The 27,133-nt window shown below is 41.4% G+C and overlaps 1 protein-coding gene across 1 annotated transcript in view; it reads left to right on the top strand.

Annotated features, from left to right (window-relative positions):
- Positions 1-27,133, top strand: part of LRP1B (LDL receptor related protein 1B) — a 1,474,154-nt gene that overhangs the window by 588,373 nt on the left and 858,648 nt on the right. The gene's annotated exons all lie outside the window — the stretch shown is intronic.

Raw genomic sequence — 27,133 nt, 5'->3', positions numbered from 1 at the left:
TAAATAAATAAAATAAAAACAAATTCCCATCAAGTGAGGAAAGCTTCCAAATGTTCAGAATATTTCAGTCTTGGCAGAAAAAGGGAAATTATTATGTTATACTTTGTAGTTTGCTATAGACTACCAAAGAAGCAACACTGGGAAGAAAATATTCTACCAATAACAAACAAATAAAGGAAATGCCGACAGAACTGAATGAAATATACTTCTGCAGTATGCTGACAGAAACCTTGCTATAATCCTATAGAGAAGTACTCTTTAACCCATGTACCTGTTCAGTATTCAGGTCTTTATCTTTTGCGGGGCAGAGGGGGTTGACAGCCTGCCATACTTCCCCAAGAACTAACATAATATAGCATCTAGTATTTCAAGTGGCTTTCAAAATTTACCATTCTTGTGTTAATTTATTACATTAACATTTTAAATGGACATATACCAGAGAGAGTGCTTTTTAGTGTAATTTTAAATTATGCTTGTATCTGCAGGATGAAATAGTAATGCATGTGAATATTGAATTAAATAGGTGATGTTACAGTGGCACTGCTATTTTCTTTATCATCACTTATAGACACATGCATAGTCTTTTGTTCTTTTTTTGTGTTCTTGCATAAATTCTGTTCTTCATGGCAGTAGAAAATAAAAATGTTTTATTATGTTTGATTTTCTTACATTATGAGCTTCGGTGTCCTTCAGAGCTGGTGCTTGATTATCTGAAATTCTATGTACATGGAGCAAGTGAGAAAAACACAATAGACAATGTACATTGCTTGTAAGGTATCAATGGCTCTTTCAGTTTTACATTATATTTTTCTTCAGGTTACTTAGCAGGTGATATGATGAGCTAAGGCACAGAATTCGTTTTTTTAAAGGTACTGATAATTTCAAAACTATTCCTAGTTCTTTTTATGAAACGTATACAAAACCGTCTTGAAGTCAATGGAGCAGCAATAGTAACTGTTTTGAGTCCACAAGGCATAGAAAAATGCAGATGAACACAATCAAACATAATTTATTATACTGTGTAATTGAAAATTTATATTGACTTCCTGTGGCTCTTCTTACCTTGAGCTGTTTTATACTCCTAATGCTGATGTTTTATAAATTGAGAATCAACTTGAAATAACTAGACATCTAGGTTTAGAACAAAGGAGAGGAAAGGAGAGAAATTCAGATCCCCGAAATGGTTAAGTAGAAAAGTGATGAGAACTACCTGAAAATATTAAGGAAAATTGTAGACACAGGTCCCAATGAAATGGGGCTGCTACCATAAAACAGTTGATGTAGCTCTCGCACAAGCAGCCTCTAGTGCAATGGTAATAGCATGAGCTAATGCAATGGGTTTTCCAGGGAAACCTGTCATGCCAGCTTACACTATTGGCATTGTTGTAAAGGTCACTTATGCTAGCGCTATGTCAGTTGTATAAGTGCAGCAGCCCCGTTGGATACTGCCCATAGAAACTATATGGAAAAACTAATATACTCTGTTCATAGAACTGTGAATTAATGAAACACATTCATAAAACACATGTATTGACAAAGAGCTAGTAAAGAAGATCCAGTGCCAGTCATGCACACATTCATAGATTTAAAGTCCATTTGTCAAGGGCAATCACAAATTCAGCTCTTGCGCAGCAGATGGGATGCCAGTCTCCTCAGTGTTTTGGCCTTTGCCTTGTTCATGAAACTCTGTGTCATTGCATTGGATAATATGAAGGCAATCTTATCCATGAAAACTTAAGATTAACATGCTGCTGCTACAACAAGAAGAATAATTTTTATAGGACTCTTCCATGTGTCTATATATATATATATATATATATATATATATATATACTGGGGTGGGGGTGCAGTAGAGAGAATGTTATAGGAAAGCCATGCCAGATAATTATTGTTTTCTCATCACCAGGGGCACATGATTTAAGAAACCATTTCTTGGAGTTTATATATTCAGAACACTCAGAAATGTCATAATCGGTAGTAATGTCTAACTGAACCCTGGGAACTTCAAGAAAATAGTTCAAATGTGGTTGATATTTAAGTTCCATGCATACATGATTTTATTTTTTTCTGTAACACTTCAAGCATAAGCACATCCATGGAGCTCTTTGTTAGGCAGGCCCACTGGGATTTTTTTACTTTAAACTGAAGAGCCCTGTGCCATATCACAAACTGTTTTTAAAGTCTCCTCAATTTCAAACATATTTCGCCACTCAGCGTGGGGGAAACAAAAACCCAAAGTCTCTTTGGACATGCAGAAGCAGTTGTGTAGTACTTTGGATCCCAGCCAAGGCCATTAATTGTCTTTAACTTCTCCTTCCTCCAACAAATGTGTGAAGTAATGCCAGATAACACTTCATATTAGCTGCTGTGGCTTAGTATTGACTGCTGCATTCTAAAGCACACTTGGAGAAAATTGTTATGAGGATCAGGATGAAAGAAAAAACATGTGGACTTTGAAGGAAGTAAAAGACTAATGACTTTAAAGGACCTGTCAAGAAGCACATTAGGAAGAAGCTATCCTTGTCCTGAGGGAGCTTGTCAGAAGTTTGGTCAGTCAGTGTTCTTTAAAGTGTTAAGAGAGTGAAAAGAGAGAGCCTCAAAAGGTTCAGAGGTTTTAAACAAAGTTTGGAAGAGTATCTAAGATTATTGTAACTGTCAATGACCAAACCTTTTAAAATGTAATTCATCACAAACACTGCAAAATTGTCAGAAACTAAACTCAGAAAAGTTCCCTGTTATCTACCAGTAAAGCTGAAATTACTTCAACTTAAGAAGTAAAGAGAATAAGATTATAAATACAGGCTGGAGATCCCACAGGAATGTTTTTTTGCTAAAAAAACAAAAACAACCTATATTTCTAGAAGGAATAAAATAATTCTAGACTAATAACATCATAGACTCTCTCCCAATTGTCTTATTATAAATACATCTGTATTTTCTTAGCTTGTCCTGCTCAAGGACTTTTTTTTAACGGAAACCTACTAGAATGTTGGAACTTTGATCTTGTCAAGTTGGCTCTTAGTAATAGTAGAGAAACAGTAGTAGATTATTTCAAACATGATTTAACTGCTCTGTGTTTACATCATGTGAGTTTGAGAAGACCAAATGTTATGTAAAGTTCAAATGTAAAAAATAAATGTATAAATCAGGGAAGTACTGAACACAATGGGTGGGGTGCTGCCTGTTTCTCTTATGACTTGCTTGTGGGCTTCCCATAGGCATCTGGCCTCCGTGGGAACAGAATGCAGGACTAGATAGGCTTTTGCTCTGATCTTGCATGGCTCTTCATATAGCACTGCAGTAGGAGAGTCATTCCTCAGGGAATAGCAGAATGATATCTTTATTATCTTTATTCCTTTCAGATTAATAGCATTTATGATTTAGGCTTCAATCCTAAACACCAGGGATGGGAAATGTGTGGCCATCCAGATATTGTTGGACTGCAAGTCCCATCAGCCCTAGCCAGCATACCCAGTAGTGAGAAGTAGTGGGAGTTGCAGTCCAGCAATAACTGGAGGGCCACATATTCCTCATCCCTGCTATATATACTTATCTGGGAACATGTCCCATTGCACTGAATAGGGCTTTCTTCTGAGTAGACATGTATGCAATTGCACTGTTAACCCATATAGTAGTCTGTGTTTGTGTGTATATATATACACACACCCAAATGCAGAAAGAAGACAGTGCCTAATTATGTATTGTTATGATTAAATATTTGGTGGTTATAAAATACTATATAATGGTTTCTTCAATAATTCAAATGTACCAGCTCCAAATTGTCAATCACAGCTACAGTCAGTTTTACGTAGCGGAAGTAAATAGTACTCTCTATTGGAAATAACATTATACTTTCAACCAACATTGAAACTTTGTACTTTCAAATCCTGGGAAGTCTCTGGGCTATGTCACTATAGCACAATAATTATCCTTGTTTCTGACTCAAAATTCCTCTAACTACCATATGCTGTGACCCCACATAATACTATCATGTCATTTGACGTTATATTTTGGGATCTTTTGGTCAGCCATTTTGGCCAGCCAGGTCATTTTGCCACTGTAAGTATTTCTAATGAAAAACTCAACATTTCAGATGAAACGTCACATCCAGGTTTAAGTCAATATCTTCCTCTTTGAATATTGCTTTAAATATTTATTTAAGTAGCAGTAGATACTTCTCACTTGCCAGCATCCCTTAAAAGGACAGGAGGTGCAATGTTTAATTTCAGGAAATGGCAGATAGCACTAAACTACTAAGGTGACAGACAGTATCTAGTGAAGAAATGGGATATGTGGCAACATACCTACAGTTAATAGAACTTAGATTAAACTAAGTTGCTTCATTCCTTTGGCATGACCTCTTGTCATCAAAGCCACACTCCTAAGATATTGAACCTGTGGCATACTTTGTCCACGTTTTATTCACAGGGAAACGTAATCCACTGTGCCGGTGGGCGAATAAGATTTAACCTATCCCCATCCCACCATCAAGGGGAAGGAATTAACAGTTTCCTTCCTGGGGAATTAACAGTTCACAATTGCAAAAAGTTCCACTGTGCTGAAGCAAATGAAATGTGGCTGGCAATCTAAAAAAGTGAAGGATTTCATTTTGCCTTAGCTTTTATGAATCTCCACTAAAGATGTTCTTGTGATGTAGATGTGATAGTGGAGGACAAACTAATAGGTATATCAACCATTAAATTGAAAAGGAAATCATAAGATGTGGAGGAGTTGAAAGTGAAGCTGGCTCACAGTTCTTGAGAGCAAGTAGGGCAGGAAAAAAATCCCTTAATGTTAATAAGGGATGTGAAAAAATTGTGAATGTGTATGCAGAAGGTTCATTCTGACGGCCTCCCTGAGGACTCCTTCCTGTGAATGTTCAGGTTTAATTAAAATAAAGCAGATTCTAACAGTGCAATCCTTCGCATGTCTACTCAGAACAATGCCCCCATTGAGCACTAGCTGGACTAGTGCCAGCCCTCTTCCTCCTGTTCTCTGTCTTCTCTGCTACCACTACTCCTAGTTAACCCAAGCTGAGGCAAGCACACTTCCTCCGACTCTCAGGGTATTCATGTAGGAGTATGAAGACAGCCAGCTATTCGCCCAGTTTCTGCTGACCAAGTGCTGACTCTTTCATCGGTCTGTAACCTACTCTGTAAGCATAAACCGAATGGGCTTGGCAGGGTGGCATAAACAACAGCCCTTGAAGGTGTAAACTGGAATCTGATCCAGCCCAATAGTCCAATAAAGTACTTTTCGTGCAAAAAAAAAAAGGGGGGGGGGCTCACAATCGGATATGGACATGAGTCAGAATGAAGTTCAAGGTGGAATATGAAGAACCTTGATGAACTTGAGTGTTGCTGATTCGCTCATCCTTACTCCGTCTCTTTTAAGCTTCAGGCATGCTGGCAAGACCTTTGCATTCCACCAGTTTTAATACAGTTTAACGTTTTTATCTCCTTGCTTTTAACTTTGCTTTAACCTGCTCTTATAATTAAAAATAATAATTTTCAGATTGTTGTTACTGTTACTGTATTTATTATTTTGATGCGTTTTCATAACTTTGTAAGCTGCTTTGAATTTATTTATACATTGATAAATAAATTTTTAAAAAGTACAAGAAGCTACATGAAATAAAAGGGCTACTTTGAAGAGCTGGTCACACTTCCATTTAGTCTTCACGAGACAGAATGTATCCCTCTCTGTGCTTCACCTAGGGAGTATAAGAGAACTAATCATAGTACATCTGTATAACAATTTTCACATTTAAAGATGTACACATGCTGGCAGACACCAGTTTAGTCAGGGGCATTGTACAATCAGATATGAAGACATTTCAGTGTTTGATGTTTGCAGAACAGTGGCCTTTGTGCTCGCATTCTGAAGATGTGTAGCATAACTAATTCCCTAAAATAACTACCAGAATTCATTATGGTGTGTGAAGATATCAATCTTCGTGCCTTTCTAAAAGAAAAGAAAAAAATAAAAAGCAAAGAAAAAGAAAAATGATTAATTCTATCTCCATTTGTAATACAAAGGCAAAATCTAGTGTGAAAATAATTTTCAAAATTGGTAACTAAAATGATTTGTGAGATAATGGGATAAAGTGTGTGAGTAAATCACCGTCGAGGATGCCCCTGCGCGGAGCCAGGTAAGGGATTCATACATCCTAGTCATTATCCATCTGCAATCCCCCGAAATCCATCGCGGAATGAAGCCCCCGCCCCCCACCCCATGAAAGGTGCGCAGGGCGAAGTCCCTGCTGCCCCCACGCCACGAAAGGCGCACGAAACGGAACGCTTACCTGCTCCCGTCCGCGCTGCTTTGCGAATGGCGGCCGTCCTGGCTGACATTCGCTTCCTCCTCTTCCTAGCCGTGATAGGCTATGTAAATACTTATCTAGCCTATCGCGGCTAACATAGGGATGCCATTTGCATCCCTGCGGAGGCTGTGATAGGCTACGTAAATATTTATGTAGCCTATCATGGTGGGGGGGGGGAAGCCCCAGCCTACGCGAATGGCGGCGGCTACTGCCATTTGTGTACACTGGGGTTTTTCCCCCTGCCATGATAGGCTGCGTAAATATTTACGTAGCCTATCACAGCTCAATACAGGGACGCAAATGGCAGCAGCTATGACAGCTGCCATTTGCGTCCCTGCAGGGCTGCCCAGTGGCCGGATGTCCGGCTGCGGGCGGCTGGAGCTGGCCGGCGGCTCCGTGGTCTGGCCGCGGAGCGGAGCCGGCCGGGCAGGATTCCGGGGGTAGGGACGGAGCACCTCCCCCCCCTGTCGAGGATGCCCCTGCGCGGAGCCAGGTAAGGGATTCGTACATCCTAGTCATTATCCATCTGCAATACGAAGCGGCATCCTATCAGTTTGGCAGCATTCAGCTGAATCTGAGGAGAAAGTATAGCCCTATACACTTCAGAATTCATCCTGCTGCTTTTATCAGCAGTTAGATCATTAATAAACACCAGTGACCCAGTTCCATTGGCAGCCATACATGCCCATGCCATCACACTGCCTCCACCATGTTTGACAGATGATGTGGTATGCTTTGGAACATGAGCTGTTCCTTTCCGTCTCCATACTTTTCTCTTCCCATCATTCTGGTACAAGTTTATCTTGGTTTCATCAGTCCAAAGAATCTTATTCCAGAACTGGGCAGGCTTTTTTAGGTGACTGCTGGCAAAGGCTAATCTGGCCTGTCTGTTCTTGAGCGTTACCAGTGGTTTTCACCTTGTTGTGAAGCCTCTGTATTTACCTTCATACAGCTGTCTCTTGACTGTAGATGTTGACAATGACATGCCTACCTCTGCAAGAGCATTCTTGACCTGGCTAGATGTTGTGAAAGGGTTCCTCTTCACCATGAGCAGAATTCTGTGGTCATCCACTTTAGTTGTCCTCCGTGGTCTTCCAGGCCTTTTGCTGTTGCTGAGCTTGCCAGTTAATTCCTTCTTTTTCAGGATGTTCCAAACTGTTGTGTTGGCCACTCCCACTGTTTTTGCTATCTCTCTGATGGATTTCTGTTGTTTCCTCAGCCTAATGATGGCCTCCTTCACTTGCATGGACACCTGTTTGGACCTCATGTTGGGAGTTCCAGGGAACAGCTACCAAATGCAAATGTAACACTCAGAACCACCTCCAGGCCTTTTATCTGCTTGATTGGTCATGGGGTAGCCAGGAAACAGGCCACACCTGGCCATGCAGCTGCTTGTCAGCCATTTGTTCCATTACTTATGAGCCCCCACAATGGGTGTGTGTGTATGCCACTGGCTGTACTTCCTGAATGGTTAGTGCCCCACTTTCGTCAAGCCCCTTGAATTACAGCTGGAAGTCCTGACTTCACTTCCGTCTGGGTGTGTTTCCTTTCAACTTCAATGTGGTGGTGTACAGAGGCCAGCTGCCAAAACAGTCATCCTTGTTCCAATATTTCTGGCCCTGACTGTAGCTTGAGTTGCTAGTGATGGTGGAGTTAGGTTTAGCCCCTGACATTGACTCCTGCAGATGAAAATTATTTGCAGAGGCCTCAATTTAACTGGGTTGGGCTGGAGAAATGGTGTTAAGGTGGTTCTGGAACCCCCTGGAGAAGCAGTTTCAGCATGTAGTGCTGGGCGACTTCCGTATGACTCCATGGCCATTAGCCTGTGCCATGCTGCAAGGTTTCATCCTCTCCTCCATGCTTTTTAACATCTACATGTACATGAAACCTCTGGGAGAAGTCTTCTGGAGGTTTGGGCTGAAGGTTCATCAGTATGCAAATGATAGTCAGTTCTACCTCTTGTTTCTATCTATATGTCCCAGGAAGCCTGTGGAACTCTTGAACCAGTGTCTGGAGTTGTTTTGGGGTGGATGAGGGTGAACAAACTAAAACTTACCAGACAAGATGGTGGTACTGTGGGTTGGGAAACAAACTACTCTGGATGGAGGTTTACAACTGGTATTAGATGGGGTTGCACTCCCCCCCCCCCAAGAAAGACCAGGTGCATAGTCTGGGAGTCCTCTTGGACTCTGTACTAACTTGGAAAGCTTAGATGGCTGCAGCATCCTGGTGTGAGTTTTACCAGCTTAGGCTGGTATGCCGGCTGTGGCCCTATCTAGAGAGGATAGGATATCACCTTGGTTATCCATGCTCTAGTGATGTCCAAGCTGGATCATTGCAATATGCTGTATGTGGGGCTGCCTTTGAAGACAGTCTGGATATTCCAGCTGCTGCAGAAAGTGGCAGCACTTCCGAGTGTTGGTAGGGTAAGGTGATCAGATCATATAACGCTATACTGGGTCAGCTGCACTGGTTACCAGTGCATTTTTGAGCCCGATTTAAAGTGCTGTTTTTCACCTTTAAAGTCTTAAATAGTTTGGGATCAAATTTCTTCAAGGATTGCCTTCACTCATATCAACTTGCCCCACACATTAATATCAGCAACAGAGACCCTTCTCACTTGCCCACCTTCGAGGATGATTAGGTGGACAAACACCCAAGAGATGGCCTTTCCCATAGTGGCCCACACCTCTGGAATGGGTTTCCACTGAGTGTTCATCAAGCGCCATCACTGCAAGCTTTTTGGAACGCTCTGAAGCCTTACTTGTTTTCTCTGGCCTTCCAGAGAAAGGCTGTTCTGTTTTATTGGTGTTCTGCTTTGTAGGTGCAACTGTGTTATAGTTTAGTAGTAACATTTAGTACTGGCCAGACATGTTACTGATGGTGGGTTGTTTTTTTTTTAAATTTTTTGCTGTTTTGTCATTGCGTGGGGTTTACCGAATGGAATTTTATTGTGGTAAGCCACTTTGGGGGAGCTCCTGCCCTGAAAGGCTGCCTAGAAATTAATGATGATGATGCCTTATGGAAGGGCTGCACAACCCATTGCCCATTGCCCATATGCAGCCCTCAAGTGCTTCCAGTGGGGCCCACAGAGCTGTGGAGACCCCCCCACCCAGAGTTTCTTTTGTTAGTACTAGCTAGGGAAAGCCTGGGATCTTCCTCAAGGAAGGCCTTTCCCTTATCTCTGATCTCTCAGGAGATAAGAGAACTGTTTCCCTTGCTGATATTAGTGCTAGCTAGGGAAAGCTTGGGATTTTCTTTGCCAATGCCAGCACTTGAATGGGAGCCCTTATCTCCCAGAGCAAGGGAAAGTCCCGTGTGGGGCAGAGTGAGAGTGTCTGTGTGTGTATGTGGTGGGGAAGACTGTCCTGTATGTGTGTGTGTAGGGGGGGATGTGAATGTGTGTGTGTGTGTGTGTGTGACAGTGTGTGTGTGTGAGAGTGTGAATGAGTATGTGTGTGTGCATGCTTGCACATATATGACCTCTGGCACCCTAGCAGGTACCCGTTGTGACCTTTGGGCCCCCAAAGATTGAGCACCTCTGCTTTATGGACTCATTTGCAAAGCTCTTCCTTCTATAGTTTTAATTGACATTTCAATTTCTGCTTCCGGCTGCAGGCTGTATAAGGCCGCCATTTATATATGGCTGCAGTATATATTGGCTGCCAAGTAACTTCCAGGCCCTTTCCCAGCCCTAAATATCCTAGTCTAGCCTTACATACCAGAAGAAACACTTCCTTTCTGTCCTCTGAGGTGAAGCGGTGAGGTTCTGCATTTAAATTGGTAGCGTTTTAGAGCAGGGCCTTCTCGGTAGCTAAACTGACTCTTTGGAACTCCCTGCCTTAACAACATATTTATAATCTTATCACCATTTAAATAAAATTAGACTTTTTGAGACTGAAGCCCTAAACACACTTATGTGGGACGTTATCCCATTGAACACGGTGCTTCTGTGTAAAGGTGCATAGGTTTGCACCATCAGAGTGCTTTCCTTGGAGCTGGATAACTTGTTTTCTTTATATTTCTCTTATAGTTTGAGTATCGGTTTTATCTGTTGTATTGATTTGTTTTGTTTTATTATATAGTTGTTATTTTGAATAGAAAAGTAGAGCTATACATTTAATAATAATAATGATATTGATGATAACAGTGGCTCGTATTATTAGCTGGCCTGCTTGTACCTAATTCAGTGTGATTTCCTGTCAAATAGTTTTCTAATCTTCTCAAGGCACATCTGGACTCCTGGCTTCTTCCCCATCTTCTGCCACCTGCTCTGTCTTAAAGTTTGGCTTTCAGACCATGCCATATGTAGGAATTGTTCACTTTTCCATATTATAATGGGTAAACAACATTAGATTTGGTCTTGCTACAGTCCATAATTGGGTTTAAAATCTTTCTGCCACACGTTTCCCATTTATGTGACACCCAATAACTCACTTGAAAGATGATGGCTGCCCATAGAGATGTTGCTTTGCCATTTTCTGAAAACTCCATGCATTTATACTGGTTTTTTGTTGTACAATCTACAGACAACTGGAACACATTTGACTGTGCATAGTTCATAAACTTGGTGAAGATCTGTGCTATACTACACATTTGAGGAAAGCATGTTGTTTCAATTGCAGGTCGACAAGTTTGTTTGCTTGCAAATTATTATACCAAACATACTAGAAACATTTATTTTGGTACTATCATGACCTGAGCATGGCTCCCCCTAATTTTGGGGTAGCCTCTATTTTCTTTTTGCTGCTGCCAGAAAATGGGGTATTCAGTGGTGGATATAGTTTATAATCCAACAGCACAAGAGGCGACTCTACACATGGACATCATCAGATGGTCAATATCGAAATCAGATTGATTATGTACTTTGCAGCCAAAGATGGAGAAGCTCCATACAGTTAGTAAAAACAAGACCTGGAGCTGACTGTGGCTCAGATCATGAGCTTCTTATCACAAAATTACGGCTTAAATTGAAGAACGTAGGGAAAACCACTAAACCATTCAGGTATGACCTAATTCATATCCCTTATGAATATACAGTGGAGATGAGGAATAGATTTAAGGGATTAGACCTGATAGACAGAGTGCCTGAGGAACTATGGACGGAGGTCCGTCACATTGTTCAGGAGGCAGCAACTCAATCCATCCCAAAGAAAAAGGAATGCAAGAAAGCCAAGTGGCTGTCTGATGAGGCTTTACAAATAGCTGAGGAAAGAAGGGAAGTGAAAAGCAAGGGAGAAAGGGGAAGATATACCCAAGGGGAAGATATACCCAAGGGGAAGATATACCCAGAGAATAGCAAGGAGAGACAAGAAGGCCTTCTTAAATGAACAATGCAAAGAAATCGAGGAAAACAATAGAATGGGAAAGACGAGAGATCTTTTCAAGAAAATCGGAGATCTCAAGGGAACGTTTTGTGCAGAAACGGGCATGATAAAGGACAAAGAAAGCAGGGACCTAACAGAAGCAGATGAGATTAAGAAGAGGTGGAAAGAATACACAGAAAAACTATACAGGAAAGATCTTAATGTCCCTGATAGCCATGACAGTGTGGTCACTGAACTTGAGCCGGACATCCTCGAGAGTGAAGTCAAGTGGGCCTTAGGAAGCAGTACTAACAACAAAGCTAGAGGAGATGACAGTCTTCCAGCTGAGCTATTTAAAATCCTAAAAGATGATGCTGTTAAAGTGCTGCACTCAATATATGCCAACAAATTTGGAACACTCAACAGTGGCCACAAGGTCAGTTTACATTCCAATTCCAAAGAAGGGCAACGCCAAAGAGTGTTCAAACTACCATACAATTGCGCTCATTTCACATGCCAGCAAGGTTATGCTCAAAATCCTACAAGCTAGGCTTCAGCAGTATGCGAACCGAGAAGTACTGGAAGTACAAGCTGGGTTTCGAAGAGGCAGAGGAACTAGAGATCAAATCGCCAACATTCGCTGGATCATGGAGAAAGCAAGAGAATTCCAGAAAAAGCATCTATTTCTGCTTCATTGACTACACTAAAGCCTTTGATTGTGCGGATCACAACAAACTGTGGCAAATTCTGAAAGAGATGGGAGTACCAGACCACCTTACCTGTCTCCTGAGAAACCTGTACAAGGGTCAAGAAGCAACAGTAAGAACCAGACATGGAACAACCGAGTGGTTCAAAATTGGGAAAGGAGTACGACAAGGCTGCATATTGTCGCCCTGCTTATTTAACTTCTATGCAGAGTACATCATGAGAAACACTGGGTTGGATGACTCACAGGTCAGAGTTAAGATTTCCGGGAGAATTATCAACAACCTCAGATACGCAGACGATACCACCCTAATGGCAGAAAGCGAAGAGGATCTCAAGAGCCTTTTGTTGAGGGTGAAAGTGGAGAGTGCAAAAGCTGGTTTGAAAGTCAACATTAAAAAAACGAAGATCATGGCATCTGGCCCCATCACTTCCTGGCATATAGAAGGGGAAGAAGTGGAAGCAGTGACAGATTTTATTTTCTTGGGCTCCAAGATCACTGCAGACGGTGACTGTAGCCATGAAATTAAAAGACGCTTGCTCCTTGGGAGGAAAGCTATGGCAAACCTGGACAGCATAGTAAGAAGCAGAGACATCACCTTGCCGACAAAGGTCCGTCTAATCAAAGCTATGGTTTTCCCAGTAGGAGCAACGTATGGCTGTGAGAGCTGGACTATAAGGAAGGCTAAGCGCTGAATAATTGATTCTTTTGAACTGTGGTTCTGGAGAAGACTCTTACGAGTCCCCTGGACTGCAAAGAGGTAAAATCAGTCAATCCTAAAGGAATAAGGAAATCAACCCTGACTGCTCATTGGAAGGACAGATACTGAAACTGAAGCTCAAATATTTTGGCCACCAAATGTGAAGAGAAAGCTCCCTGGAAAAGACCCTGATGCTGGGAAAAATTGAAGGCAAAAAGAGAAGGGGACGGCAGAGGATGAGATGGCTAGATAGCATAACTGATGCAATGAATGTGAACTTGAGCACACTCCGGGAGCGAGCGGACGACAGGAAGGCCTGGCGTGCTATGGTCCATGGGGTCACGAAGAGTCAGACACGACTTAACGACTGAACAACAACAATAGTTTATAAACATGCATGTGCATAAGCAACACCTTCATTTCTGCATGGTGAATTTAGGATGAAAGAGTACTGTAGGTTTGGTAAGCAAGAGGAAGTACGCCAGAGATAGAACAACAATGTTAAATATTGCATGAAGCTCTATGGAACATCTCACATGTTTGCTCAGTATGTTTTTCTGCCACAGCAGGGAAGAGGAGCAAAGCCTTGGACTTGCTGAGGAATGCTGGGAGTTGTAGGACTTTTTTCTTTCTAAACATGCATAGGATTGCACCAGTAATTAGTTAGTTAGTTAGTTAAAGAGCTATATGTACTCTAAGCACTGTAAACATACTTGGATTGTGAGAACATGTCTGTACAAATAAACCTGTGCATTCAGGAAGATCTATCATTCAAGTATAAATGTTTTTAAAGCACAGATTCATGAACTAATATTGACATCAGTATTAGTTATAAATATATATCATAGAAGAAATTTTAAGGAGCAATACTAGGTAGATTGTTTTCTAAATCTTAAATGAAATGGCATACTAGAATCTTTTAAATGTTATATATCCCCTTTCAATTATTATTCCTCACATAAACCTAGTTTTGACTTTGAGGCAACTTCTTTTTTAAAGGTATCTTTTACTTAACAGCACATAACCCAGCATAATTCATTGCTATTGACAGTGTATTTATTTTTCAATGTATAAAAGAGCAATCCTGTGCTCTCTGAGTGGAGACTCCAATATAGGAGGCTCTCATTCCATCCTATATCAGCTCTTGCCAACAAGGTGGAAGTGTGGTGCAACACAAGGCTTCCAGTATTTTTCTTCCAGCCAGAGATGGAAGAAAAACCATTCCTTCCCACTACTGGTAATGGGAGGGAAACATTTAGATACACTCTTGAGTGTGTCTGAATGGTTCCCGGGGCTGGGAGCTGGGAGGGCTTAGGATCCCTTGGATCCTCAGCCACTCCATCCCTGCTCATCAGAATGCCGCCACACACACACACCCCCCCGGAGGCAGGAGTTCCAACCGCATAAAGGGAGCCACTATAGAAATATTTGCAGGGGCTGGGTGGAGCCAAAATGTAAGGAAACTCTCTCCAATGTCAGAATTCTGCATACAGCCTCAGAGGGGTATCCCCCCACCCCATTCTGTGGCCCCTGGGACACTGTCTAAAGAGCATAGGAGTGCTCTCTAAGTGGCTTTAAGTATTTGATACGTCCAGAGGTGGACTTCATAGACCTGACACAGGTTTGATTGCCATTTCCCACTTTTTATAAGTTTCTGCATCCCTCACAGTTTCAGTTAGTCATTAAGGCTGGATACCTCATCTATTCCTCTTCTAACACTGGTTATGGGAATAATATCCAGATCCACAGATCCTTACATTCAGCTGCATGCAATCAGCACACCACTGTGGAGCAAGGATCAATGCACATTCACCTGTGAAATGGATGAATGATGATAGATTATGCTTCCTCCAGCCCCACCCCAAAAGGTAGAGTAGCAGCACAATTCTGTGCATGTCCACTCAGAAATAAGTCCCACTGTGTTCACTGGGGCTTATTCCCAGATACATGTGCAAAAGATATAGCCTAGGTTTAGAGGTTAGCAGTTCAAAAAGCTTGAGAAATATTGGTTTAATTACTGTTTTAGAGATTGCACACAAAGAAAGTGAAAATGAAAATAAATATTTTCTTCTCTTCTGTCTTTCTAGATCTGTCTTGTTGTCTAATCTTTTGTGCATACTGTTTCCCAGGAACTTATTTCATTTGCATATTGAAATTTGAAATAGTGCTAGATCTGACCTAATTCATAGAATCATAGAATCATAGAATAGTAGGGTTGGAAGGGGCCTACAAGGCCATCGAGTCCAACCCCCTGCTCAATGCAGGAATCTAAGTCAGAGCATCCCCGACAAATGGCTGTCCAGCCTCGTCTTGAAGGCCTCCAGTGTGGGAGAGCCCACCACCTCCCCAGGTAATTGGTTCCATTGTCGTATTGCTCTGACACTCAGGAAGTTTTTCCTGATGTTCAGCCGGAATCTGGCTTCCTGTAACTTGAGCCCATTATTCCGTGTCCTGCACTCTGGGATGATCAAGAAGAGATCCTGGCCTTCTTCTCTGTGACAACCTTTCAAGTACTTGAAGAGTGCTATCATATCTCCCCTCAGTCTTCTCTTCTCAAGGCTAAACATGCCCAATTCCAGGCATCGCCAGAGTTTAAGCCTCCTCAAATAATGGAAAACTAGGTAATAATTATACATGTTGGTTCATGCAAGAACCACAAAAAAAATCATATAAGCACCTGAACTTGTAACCTTTTAATCACAGAAAATACCAAGTACTCAGTGGTTTTTGATGAGCAACAATACAATGATCATTTAAAAAGTGTTGTCTATTGTTCTTTTCATCCGTATCTAAAATGGTAACTGTCTGCTATACTAGTGTGTGCCAGGGAGAATTTTGTTCTTGATGTTTGATAATCTGTGCAGTTTTTTTTGTTTTTTTAATATTGAATATTCATTTTTATTTTTCCACTTTTTTGTTACATATATTACAGGATGTTAATATTTGTATGTAAATCATTGTCAGCATGCAGAGTATATTCACTAGAATATTTGCCTCTGCTACAGAATGAGTTGTGGTTAACTATTTTTGTTTTGCAGCCAACATTACAGCATTTCAAAGGCAGCAGGAGCCCTGTAAATGCTACTAGCAGTTTCCAATAGTTCTTCTTAACACATGCTGAGATACTCATGACATGATGGCTCATGGTGAGGCTGTGGTATGTGCTGATGCCATTTTGAATACGCAACTCTCACTCAAGGGTTGTAGTGTCGGGAGAACCCAGCAAGCATGGGTTATGCGAGGGTTAAACAACCCTCGCATAACCCATGGTCTATTTTAGGGTAATGTGAGGTTTGTTTAACTCTCATATAACCCATGCGTGCTGGGTTCACATGACACAACAACCCTCAACTCAGGATTATGTATGCAACCTGGGGCTTGTGGGCACTGAGGCTCATTGTCCAAACCCGGTCAGTGTATTGGTCTGTAGTGCCGGGCTTGCTCCGTAATGTGGAAGTGAAGAATGGCTTTAAAAGAAAAGGGAACTAAGAAGAAAAGGAGGACATCTAAATTATTTTAGGATGGGAAATATAAATGCTGAATCAAGTATACTAACCCGAACAAAGAAAAAGGATCAGATTTAGAAAAGGGCCTATTCAGCTGTTAAGACTCTCTGCGTAATTTTAGCTCCTACATTTAGTTTCTAAAGGATCAGTTTTCTGCTGTATAGCTCTTTCAGTCTGGGGTTTCCAGGGAACCAACAGAGTCTAACTTTTATTTCTTGGGAAGATAATCTCCCACCTTTGCATGTATGGAATGCTTCTGTACTATGCTGCCCACCCCAAAGTGAAAACACACACCCCACAAACACAGATTTTTTCCCCTGTAGATGTCCCTTTTATTCAAATGCAAGTCTAGACATGCTCTTCTAACTGGCTATCTGTTCTGACCAATTGGTAGCTGGAACATGTGGGCTGAATAGAAGGAATGTCACGAAAGCTGTCTATTTCTGTTTGGACTGTGGGTGACTGTGGTGGGATCTCAGCATGCAGGAAAATGGGGTGCTAAATGTTGATTTGATGTTTTTGTTTGTTTTTCACTGTTATAAAGGACTTTCACTGAATATGAATGGATTTACTACTTCAGATTGCAGGTGAGCAATTATATTCTTAAATGCTCACCTATATAAAATGCTTCCTGCAAGTAGAAAACTAGCATAGTTGGGATTTTTGTCTCAGATGTGCTATTTCCCAGATAATTATTTTTATTTTATGTGTATTTATTTTTTTACATAGGAGAGTGTTCAAATATTGTGTCCCCAATCTGCTCTCTGAGATGGAACAGTCCCCTCTTCCTCTTCTGGAGTTTACCACATTTATTCTGCAGCATGTACAGAACCAACCTGTGCCAAGGGCTTTGAAAAACCCAGGACTCTAAGTAGGCAGTATAACCAGCAGTAACAGGGTGTCCTAAGTTCTGTTTAGTGCATTGCTCTTGTCACATTTTTGCTTACAGTGGCGAGTTCTTCTATTGCACAGAAGACTGTGTGTGGCATAGTGGAAATAAGTATCGCATATGGATCAAGGAGATCTAGATCAGCAGTGAAGCTTACTTGGTGTCTTTGGGACAGCTCAGTGATTCATTTCAAATATTAATGCTTGCCCAAATGTCAAACCATGATTTAGCAGTTGTCCGTTTCTTCCTCCCCTTTCCCTCCTCTCATCTGAATCTCAAAAGCAATGGTGAATGCTAACCAGGCCAGCAATTGCCTCAGATCCATGATTTCAAATGATACTTTGAAGTGGGTTTGCAAAACATGTCTGTCCCAGTGGGTACTAACTGTACTTTTGTCAGGAAAAAGAGATGGGAAGCAGTTTAGGACACAAAAAGAAAGAATGGCCCAGTTCATATGATCACTGTGACTTAAACAAAATGGCATGTTGGGCACTATTTACCTAATTACCTTCCCAGGAGTAGCTTGCTGTGACATTCGAGGATGGGTAGCATGGCTTGTTGGAGGGTGTGTGTGACAACTATTTCCCCCAGAAGCCCTTGCATCTTACAAGATGCCTGCACCAACCTGCATAATAGGCTACTTTCCAAATATTTATCCAAAATGAAGTTATTGGTCTCACACATATACAGTAAGTGTACTTCTATCTAAATTTATAATTGTATAAAGTAGCAAATGAAATATTAAGAGATATTCCTGTATTAATCAGTTTGATACTAACAAAAGCATTCTTCTAGGAGAAGCATTTGTGCTAACATGCTGTAATGTCTCACTAGTAACCTCTAAGCTTGTTGACATAAGAAAAGCAAGGTAAAATATTTTCCCAGATAAACTCAGAAAAAGCAGGGTTTCCCATCTAAAATCAGGAAAATGTGCATTAGATAAGAAAGTTAGGGAAAAGAATAACTATAATTATTTGCATGTTTTTGCTTATGACTCAAATAAAAGATGACATAAAATATTGTGAGTAGAGAGGACCTACCAAAGAGAAGCATATGTTATCCTGTTTGGGGAACTTAAGGAAATCTCCTCAGCAGTAGTGACAGAATTTGAAGAAAATATATCACTCCCCAAATCATAGCTGGGAACTTTGGGAAAAATAACTCATTGTTATGAGCTGAATTCTGTCTTCTGCAGAAAGGAATTACGTAAGCAGCACTAATAAGAAATCACTTAAATATGAGAAGCAAAATACAGGGACTTCAGAACAACATCAGTTCTCACCAGGACATACCATCTGTCTTCATGAGAGACCAAAATACCTGTCTCAGCTTGACTTCTCTCCTTCTTTGTGCTCCCAGCTTTAAAATGTGATTGTATGCTATTTTACTACTTTAAAGGCAATGCTCCTAGAACTAAACATAGAACACTTTTAAAAATGTAGAAACTGCTTAAGATTATGCAGTAAAAGATGAAAATATATACAGTACCTGATCTCAGAGTCCTCTGTTTTAAAATTATCTGTGTTAATAACAGCAATTTTTATTTTTAACCTTACAATTTCCAGGGTGAGCATGGGATATTGTTACCTGCTGATCCATGATTAAGCTACATACAGAAATCCCATCTAATAATATCCCTAAGCAAGGACAGATCTGTCACAAGTGGGATTCAAGTAGTGATGGAAATCCATCACTTATTGGACCCCTTCAGATAGTCTTGTTCTATTGAATTGCTGCCACTACTTGAAAAGGTGATTTCACACATGCACACACGTTGAGCTGAGAGTACTTATACTTTTCCCTTTTGATGCAGCAGAAAAAGAGAACATGTAGAAGAACATACTATACTGGACTTTCTGTGTATAATAGGCTCAGAAAAGGGCATTTACTTTAGTCAGTTACCAAATATGGGATGGTATCCAGGGGGGACTGCCTGCAAGCGGCCAGCCCCACCAATTCCCTTCCGCCAGCAGCACCCATCACCTGCAGAATGGAGATTTAGTGCTTCTAGGGGCAACCTGAAATGAATGGAAATGCTTGTTTCTGGAACGTTTTGGGCTGGCGGAGTTCGCATAAGTAATCGGCAGAGCTGGCCACTCATGGAATGGAAGCAGTGGTGGGACCTGCTCACAGATGGCAACACTGGACATTGCCCATTGTTCCAGGAATGTCTGATTTTTTAAAGAGGGTCTTACAAGAAAAGTAAGAGTCAAGTAAAATTTTAAATCACCATGCAATCCACAATCTCTTCGCATACTTCAGAGAACGTTTTTCCTGAATGTGTGCAGAAATACATCTTCATAAAATTCCTTGGACAAAAAGAGTTGACAATAGTAATCAAAGTTAGAACAACACTTATAAATGCAAATAATTATATGAAACCTCTCTGTAGTTCCATGTGCCATGCTTCTTGTTACCCGAGTGCTTGTATTTCACTTATAATTAAGGCCATTTATGTAAAATGTAAGCTTGGGTCTCTGGTATGTTTTACCACCAGTATTTGTACAATAACATTTTTCAGGTAATTGTTCACAAGCTTGAGTGTGCCCAATATGGGGCATTTTCTTCACTTTTAGGGTTTATGGATGAATAATCCATGAGTTATAAAAATAGAAACCCTCTGGGGCAATTCTTTGGCAAAACTCTGCTGGTTCCCAGCTTTTGACAAGAGGTATGAAAGCAATGCAAGAGCTAAGTAGAGACTATGGAGAACAGGGGAAAACCCAGCATATCTAAAACAAGGCTAATGTCTATCCAGCATTTTCTATTTTACAGAAAAAGTTAAAGCATTAATATACAATGATTCACCATTTTGTACTTAATGAGGAAAGTACTTTCCACAATGATCTACCCTATATGTACCCCTTCAGTAGGACAGTTGTTTTTTATTTAGTAAAATACTAGTTTATGGTGGGAGAGTCACAAATGCTTCTGCTGGAGTCAGTGCAGGCTGTCTATAACCCTTAATAATGCTTGCAAAAAAAGACTGGGATGACATCCTTGATAAATATGTGGATGTGTTACCTTTGTTTAAAATAGCAGCTTTATTATTTTGAAGGGCCAGCATCTAGAATAAAATAGGCTCATTTTTATGTCTTTTTTTTTTTTTTGACACTCTTGTCATTATGCCCAAGAATTATATTTGGGAATGATCCGCATTTTGGTGATTCATTGAAAAACAAATCCATGCACGGCACACACCTCAAAGGTATGCCACCTCGCTTATTTTCATACATTTTAAAAAAAGACAAAAACTGTGCATTTAATAAACTTCAAAAAGATCTGTGACGGTACTTCTAGGTATGGTGCTTGTATTCCCTTCATGTCTACATGGAGGGCCAGCTTTAGAGGTGGGCAAGCTGTGCGGTCACCTGGGGTGCCAAGCTGAGGGGGGGGGGGTCACTCAGCTGAGCTGAGGGGCAGTGCCAAGCTGTGCTGAGGGAAGTGCCAAGCTGAGCTGAAGGGGGGGCCAACCTGAGCTCAGCTGTTAAGCGAGCCAAGCTGGCTGTGTTTTTTGCAGGTACTGTCTGCAGTGAGCTAGGGTGGCAAAAACCAAGTGTCTGTAACCTTTCTTTCAAGGTTGTTTGGCTACTAAATACAAAGATGATCTTCGTTCAATTAGTTTTAAAGTATGTTTCTTATTCAGTGTCTACTGTGATGTCATTTGTGCTAGGTAAAAAAATCAGTGGAACACAGTTTACTTTGAGGTATTGTTCCCAGGAACTTAGCCCTTCAAATCCTGTAAACACTATAAGCACTATATTAATAATAATAATAATAATAATAATAATAATAATAATAATAATAAAGCCCTGAGCTGTAAGGGATCAGCTAGATAACTTTTTTATTAATAATTTTTTATTATTTTAAAAGATGAAATTAATGGATATTCTAAAATAAAGAATGCTTACCAAAAGAAAGGAATGGCTAGAAAACTAAAAATATCTTAAGCAAAACCTGTGATAGTTCTCCTGTTTTGCATAGTGCACTGCCACTGCTCAGGATGTTGGTCTTTGAACTTTGACTTGTGCAAACTGTAGCACAGTGGCTGAGAGATCAAGGTTTTGAGCAATGTCATTCTCGATGGACACCTGCACCGGGCCCCATAAATCCCCTGGGTGGCCCTGCAAAACTGACTATATGGGGGGTGGGGGAGGCACCAATGGTACTCCTTGCCCAGGGTGCTATTTATCCTAAGGCTGGCCCTGTCTACGTGACATGTGGGTGTTGTTGTTGGCACAGCAATCCCTGCTTGGTGGACGCAGGAAGCATTCCTGTGACACACGCTATGACTTTTCTGTTTTGGTATGGCTTTGGTTACTACTTCTAATGTTTTCTTTGCGGCGGCTGCTTTTCGTTGCTGCTCTAGTTGATTTTGTGGCTGGTAGATTTGTTTTCATGTTTTATTCTGTATTGTGTGCAACCAATTCTCCAAGCAGTGAGACGTTCCAGTGGCACAGTGCTAACCTGGATTTGGTTTCCTTTGGAAGGAGATTATTGGCGGCTTATAGGTGTTTTGTAATATTTGCATTTATTTACAAATATACAGGTTGAGCATAGGTGGTGGCGCAGCTTAAACACTCCAACAAATAGCTGCATCAGATCTCCAGGGAGACAGCCAGCACCCCAAAATGCTGTCAGTTTATAGAGTTCAAAACTCAGCTCTCTGTATCTCTGACCAGGTTCAGGCAACATGCCATGGCTCATCATATGTTATTTTTCCTGTAGTGAGCCACAGTGCCTGTAGGTGCCAGGTTGGAGCGCAGGAGATGCCGTGTCATGCAAATCCAGTGGGCATGGTTTATGCAAAGCTTAAATAGACCATGACTTATGCGAGGGTTAAACTTCCCATGTTCACCAGGTTCGCTCAACATGATAACCCCCGAGTGGGGCTTGCATATTCAAAATTATGGCCACCCCCCCCCCACAGCCTCACCAGTGGTTCTAAGAACCCACAGTGAATAGCCCTGCTGTCTTTCTGTTGTATGACTCAAACAAGCAATGTGTTACTTTTTGTTTTTACACACAGAAACCTTGTCCCTTGGCTACACTACGGAGAGGGTGGTGGGAAGAGAGCTCAACCTTCCAGAAGAGTTCCCAGTTCTTTCCTAGTCATACAGAAGGATGGTCTAACAATTAGTTCTTATGGCAACATATTATGCCGTAGTTTACCTAACAAAGGATGTGCCAGGCCATACCTTTCCAGCAGGCTTGGCAACCCCCCAATCTCACTGCACTATTCTTTATAAAGCAGTATATACATCTAATTAATAAATAAGTGCAGCAGAGCTCTTGGTTGTTAGAGAGTACTAGGTTTGTCAGGAGGAAACAATTATCAAACATATACAGACAGAGGAGGAAAAGAATATTAGAGCAATACCTAATAATATAAAACCATTCCTGTAGAATCCTCTTTTAACCAAATACACCAATGCAATGGAAAAAGTGAAAAGGTTATCTAGCTGTGGTTTATGAGATAAAAATGCATCAGTGATTTTTGTTGTTTATTCGGCCAGTCGCTTCCGACTCTTTGTGACTTCATGGACCAGCCCACACCAGAGCTTCCTGTCGGCTGTCGCCACCCCCAGCTCCCCCAAGGTCGATTCCGTCACCTCCAGAATATCATCCATCCATGTTGCCCTTGGTCAGGTCAGCCCCTCTTCCTTTTGCCTTCCACTTTCCCTAGCATCAGCATCTTCTCCAGGGTATCCTGTCATCTCATGGTGTGGCCAAAGTACTTCAGTTTTGCCTTTAATATCCTTCCTTCAAGTGAGCAGCCTGGCTTTATTTCCTGGAGTATGGACTGGTTTGACCTTCTTGTAGTCCAAGGCACTCTCAGAATTTTCCTCCAACACCACAGTTCAAAAGCATCTATCTTCCTTCGCTCAGCCTTCCTTATGGTCCAGCTCTCGCAGCCTTAGGTTACTACGGGGAATACCATTGCTTTAACTATGCGGACCTTTGTTGTCAGTGTGATGTCTCTCCTCTTAACTATTTGATGAAGATTTGTCATTGCTCTCCTCCCAAGAAGTAAACGTCTTCTGATTTCCTGGGCTGCAGTCAACGTCTGCAGTAATCTTTGCACCTAGAAAGACAAAGTCTGTCACTGCCTCCACGTTTTCTCCCTCTATTTGCCAGTTATCAATCAAGCTGGTTGCCATAATCTTGGTTTTTTTGAGGTTTAACTGCAACCCAGCTTTTGCACTTTCTTCTTTCACCTTTGTCATGAGGTTCCTCAGCTCCTCCTCGCTTTCAGTCATCAAAGTGGTATCATCTGCATATCTGAGATTGTTAATGTTTCTTCCAGTGATTTTCCAGCCTTGGCTTCATCAAGCCCAGTACGTCTCATGATGTGTTCTGTGTATGGGTTGAATAGGTAGGGTGAGAGTATACAACCCTGCTGTACTCCTTTCCCAATCTTAAACCAGTCTGTTGTTCCATGGTCTGTTCTTACCGTTGCTCCTTGGTCGTTATACAGATTCCTCAGGAGGCAGAAAAGATGACTTGGTATCCCCATATCACCAAGAACTTGCCACCATTTGTTATTATCCACACAGTCAAAGGCTTTAGAATAGTCAATAAAACAGAAATAGATGTTTTTCTGAAACTCCCTGGCTTTCTCCATTATCCAGCGGATATTGGCCATTTGGTCTCTAGTTCCTCTGCCTTTTCTAAACCCAGCTTGTACATCTGGCAATTCTCGTTCCATGAATTGCTGGAGTCTACCTTGCAAGATCTTGAGCATTACCTTACTAGGGATGTCAGAGAATTCCGTGACGGATCTCGGTGAGGCCGAATGCCAGTGCATTTGGCCCCCCGAAATCTGTCGCAGAATGAAGCCCCCACCCCCCCACCCCACGAAAGGCACGCGGGATGAAGTCCCCACCGCCCCCACCCCATGAAAGGCACATGAAACGGAGCACTTACCTGCTCCCGTCCACGCTGCTTTGCGAATGGCGGCCGTACTGCGGCCGCCATTCACTTCCTCCTCTCAATAGCCATGATAGGCTACGTAAATACTTACGTAGCCTATCACAACTAATGCAGGGATGCCATTTGCGTCCCTGCGGAGGACGTGATAGGCTAAGTAAGTATTTACGTAGCCTATCATGGCAGGGGGGGAAAAAACCCAGCGCACGCAAATGGCGGTAGCCACCACCATTTGCGTACACTGGGGTTTTCCCCCCTTGCTGTGATAGGCTACGTAAATATTTACGTAGCCTATCATGGCTCAATACAGGGACACAAATGACGGCGGTTACAACAGCCGCCATTTGTGTCCCTGCAGGGCTGCCCAGCGGCCGGATGTCCGGCTGCGGGCAGCCGGAGCCAGCTGGCAGCTCCGCGGTTTGGCCGCGGAACGGAGCCAGCTGGGCAGGATTCCGGGGGGAGGGACAGAGCACCTCCCCGCCACCGCGGATGCCCCTGCGTGGAGCCAGGTAGGGGTTTCGTACATCCCTATACCTTACTGGCATGTGAAATAAGTGCCACTGTTCCAGCAATTAACTATAGAGTCAGTCTCTCTCTCTCTCTCTCTCTCTCTCTCTCTCTCTCCCCCATATATATATATATATATATATATAGAGAGAGAGAGAGAGAGAGAGGGGAACATCTGACAGAAATAAATAAATAATTTTAATATAAATACATGCCTCTAGTTGCTGTTTGTGGAAGTTTAGAAAAGGGAAAAAAATCTCATGTACATGAGGCTATACATCACATGAAAGAAAAGCTTTCACAGAGGAGACTGTGGACACTATTACATGTTTCTTTTGTTGTTTACTTGCTATTAGAAACAGTTATGCTAACTGTGAAATGTTCAGGGCAGGTGGGATTTATTACGACTCTGGATAACGGTGTTACAGCCTAGTCCCATGCATGCTTACTCCCCAGTAAATCCTTACACAGATAAGTGTGCATAAGATTGCAGCCTTGATATAATAATTGATAGTCCTATCCTAAATGTGTATGGAAAAGACTGTACATTTTGCTTTTCTTAAGGTGCAATTCTGTGCATGTTTAGAGAGAAAGCATAGCTGGCTGGGGAATACCAGGAGTTGTGGTACTTTTTTCTATCTAAACATGCATAGGATTGCGTTCTTAAACCATAAACCTAATGCTTGGCTTTAATGTTGTGCTACAGTTAAAACCATATATGAAGGGAAGGGTTTTTGTTTCAGGAAAACAAAATGTTTTTTGTTTTTGAATGTTTTTGAATGTTTGAATATTATACGTTCCCGAAAGAGACTGCACTTCAAAAAAAATTAATGAAAATATGCATAATGTAACTGGAATATAATACATTTACAGGACAATATTATACAAGTCTTCTTCAGTGGGGCTTACTCCCAGGTAAGCAGGCACAGGACTGCAGCCTTAGCAACAAATCCACTCAAAAGATGGTTGAATTGCTTGCTGCCTTTCATTCTTTCATCAACTCATGTTAACAAGAATTAATGTTTGCCTTGTACAGTTCTCATGACAACCTCTTCCATGAGAGTGAGGTATTGGTCTGTGTTGCTTCTTGTCAAGTGAAATGCTTCGTCCACTTATATTGACAAAGAGCCATAGCCTATTTACAGTGGTTTATGTGCTACCTCTCTTCCATCCATCTTTCAGCAGTGACAAAATGGTGCTTGTTTTCTCCTCAGACATAAAGTAAACTTTAGAGAGGAAATGGCAGTAACTAGAAGGCAGCATTTACTGTCATATGATAATTTGATTGCAAATCCATTTTTATTGACAGGTGCTTAAAAGGGCTGCACTCTTATCGCATTACTTTAAAGCATGGCACTCCAGCTTTTGAAATGTATTCAATTTGAACAGGTAGCTCAAATGGTAGTTACTGTATAGCCATTTGTGTTCACCAGGAATATAATGAAATGTGTAAATATATATGCAGCAAATCCAGTAATCCTGTATCAGGTTCCCAGAGATTTTATCCAGTGGTGGCTGGTGGCTCTGACTTTGGTGGGAAATGAAGCCATTCTGTGTTTCATTCAGAACCAGTCAGAACTCTAAAGGTGCTATCCAAGATGCTAAACCCTATCCCCCAAATAGGGTCATCACCTTGGATAGCTCCTTTAGAGGTCTGGCTGGTTCTGACTGAAACCCAGAATGCATGCACAGCCCCACTGAAATTGGAGCCACCAGCCTCCACTGAATTTATCCTCACATCAACTGAATGAGGTAAGTTAGTTTGAAAGATGGTGACTGGCCTAGTCAGACCCACCCAGTGAGCTTCGTGTATCTACATCCAAGATACTACACTACTCTGCTTATATGTTGTGTATTTTGGTAAAAGTAAAACTATATTGTGGTGGTGGTCACAAAGGTCATAAGCAATAAACAATCAAGTAAAATGTAAATTATGTTCTCATTCACCAATATTAGCCTAGCCAATGACAGAGTTTAGTGCCAAACCAATACTCTTTCCTCTTAATATCTGTAGATAAAAGTTACTGGGTTTAAAAAAAGAAGTTAACATTCTAGCTGCTGGCCACTAGGGAAAAAATGTTCAATAACTGAATTATTGCACCATTTGCACCAATTTTTTTTATTATTTCTCAGCAGTAGTCCAGTGCACCAATACTTAATGCATTTCTTGAGCTATTCAACCTGCCATGCGAATAATTTGACCGAAATAAAGCTGAAAGCATTTTGGTGGACAAAAGGGACAAGATATCACAGTGAAGTAAATAGAG

Source organism: Heloderma suspectum, chromosome 1 (genome assembly GCF_057233095.1).
Source record: "Heloderma suspectum isolate Gila_16-S chromosome 1, 16-S_ref, whole genome shotgun sequence".
In the NCBI taxonomy this organism is placed as follows: Eukaryota; Metazoa; Chordata; class Lepidosauria; order Squamata; family Helodermatidae; genus Heloderma; species Heloderma suspectum.
Note: the sequence above shows the minus strand (reverse complement) of the source record. Positions and strands in the feature narration are given on the sequence as shown.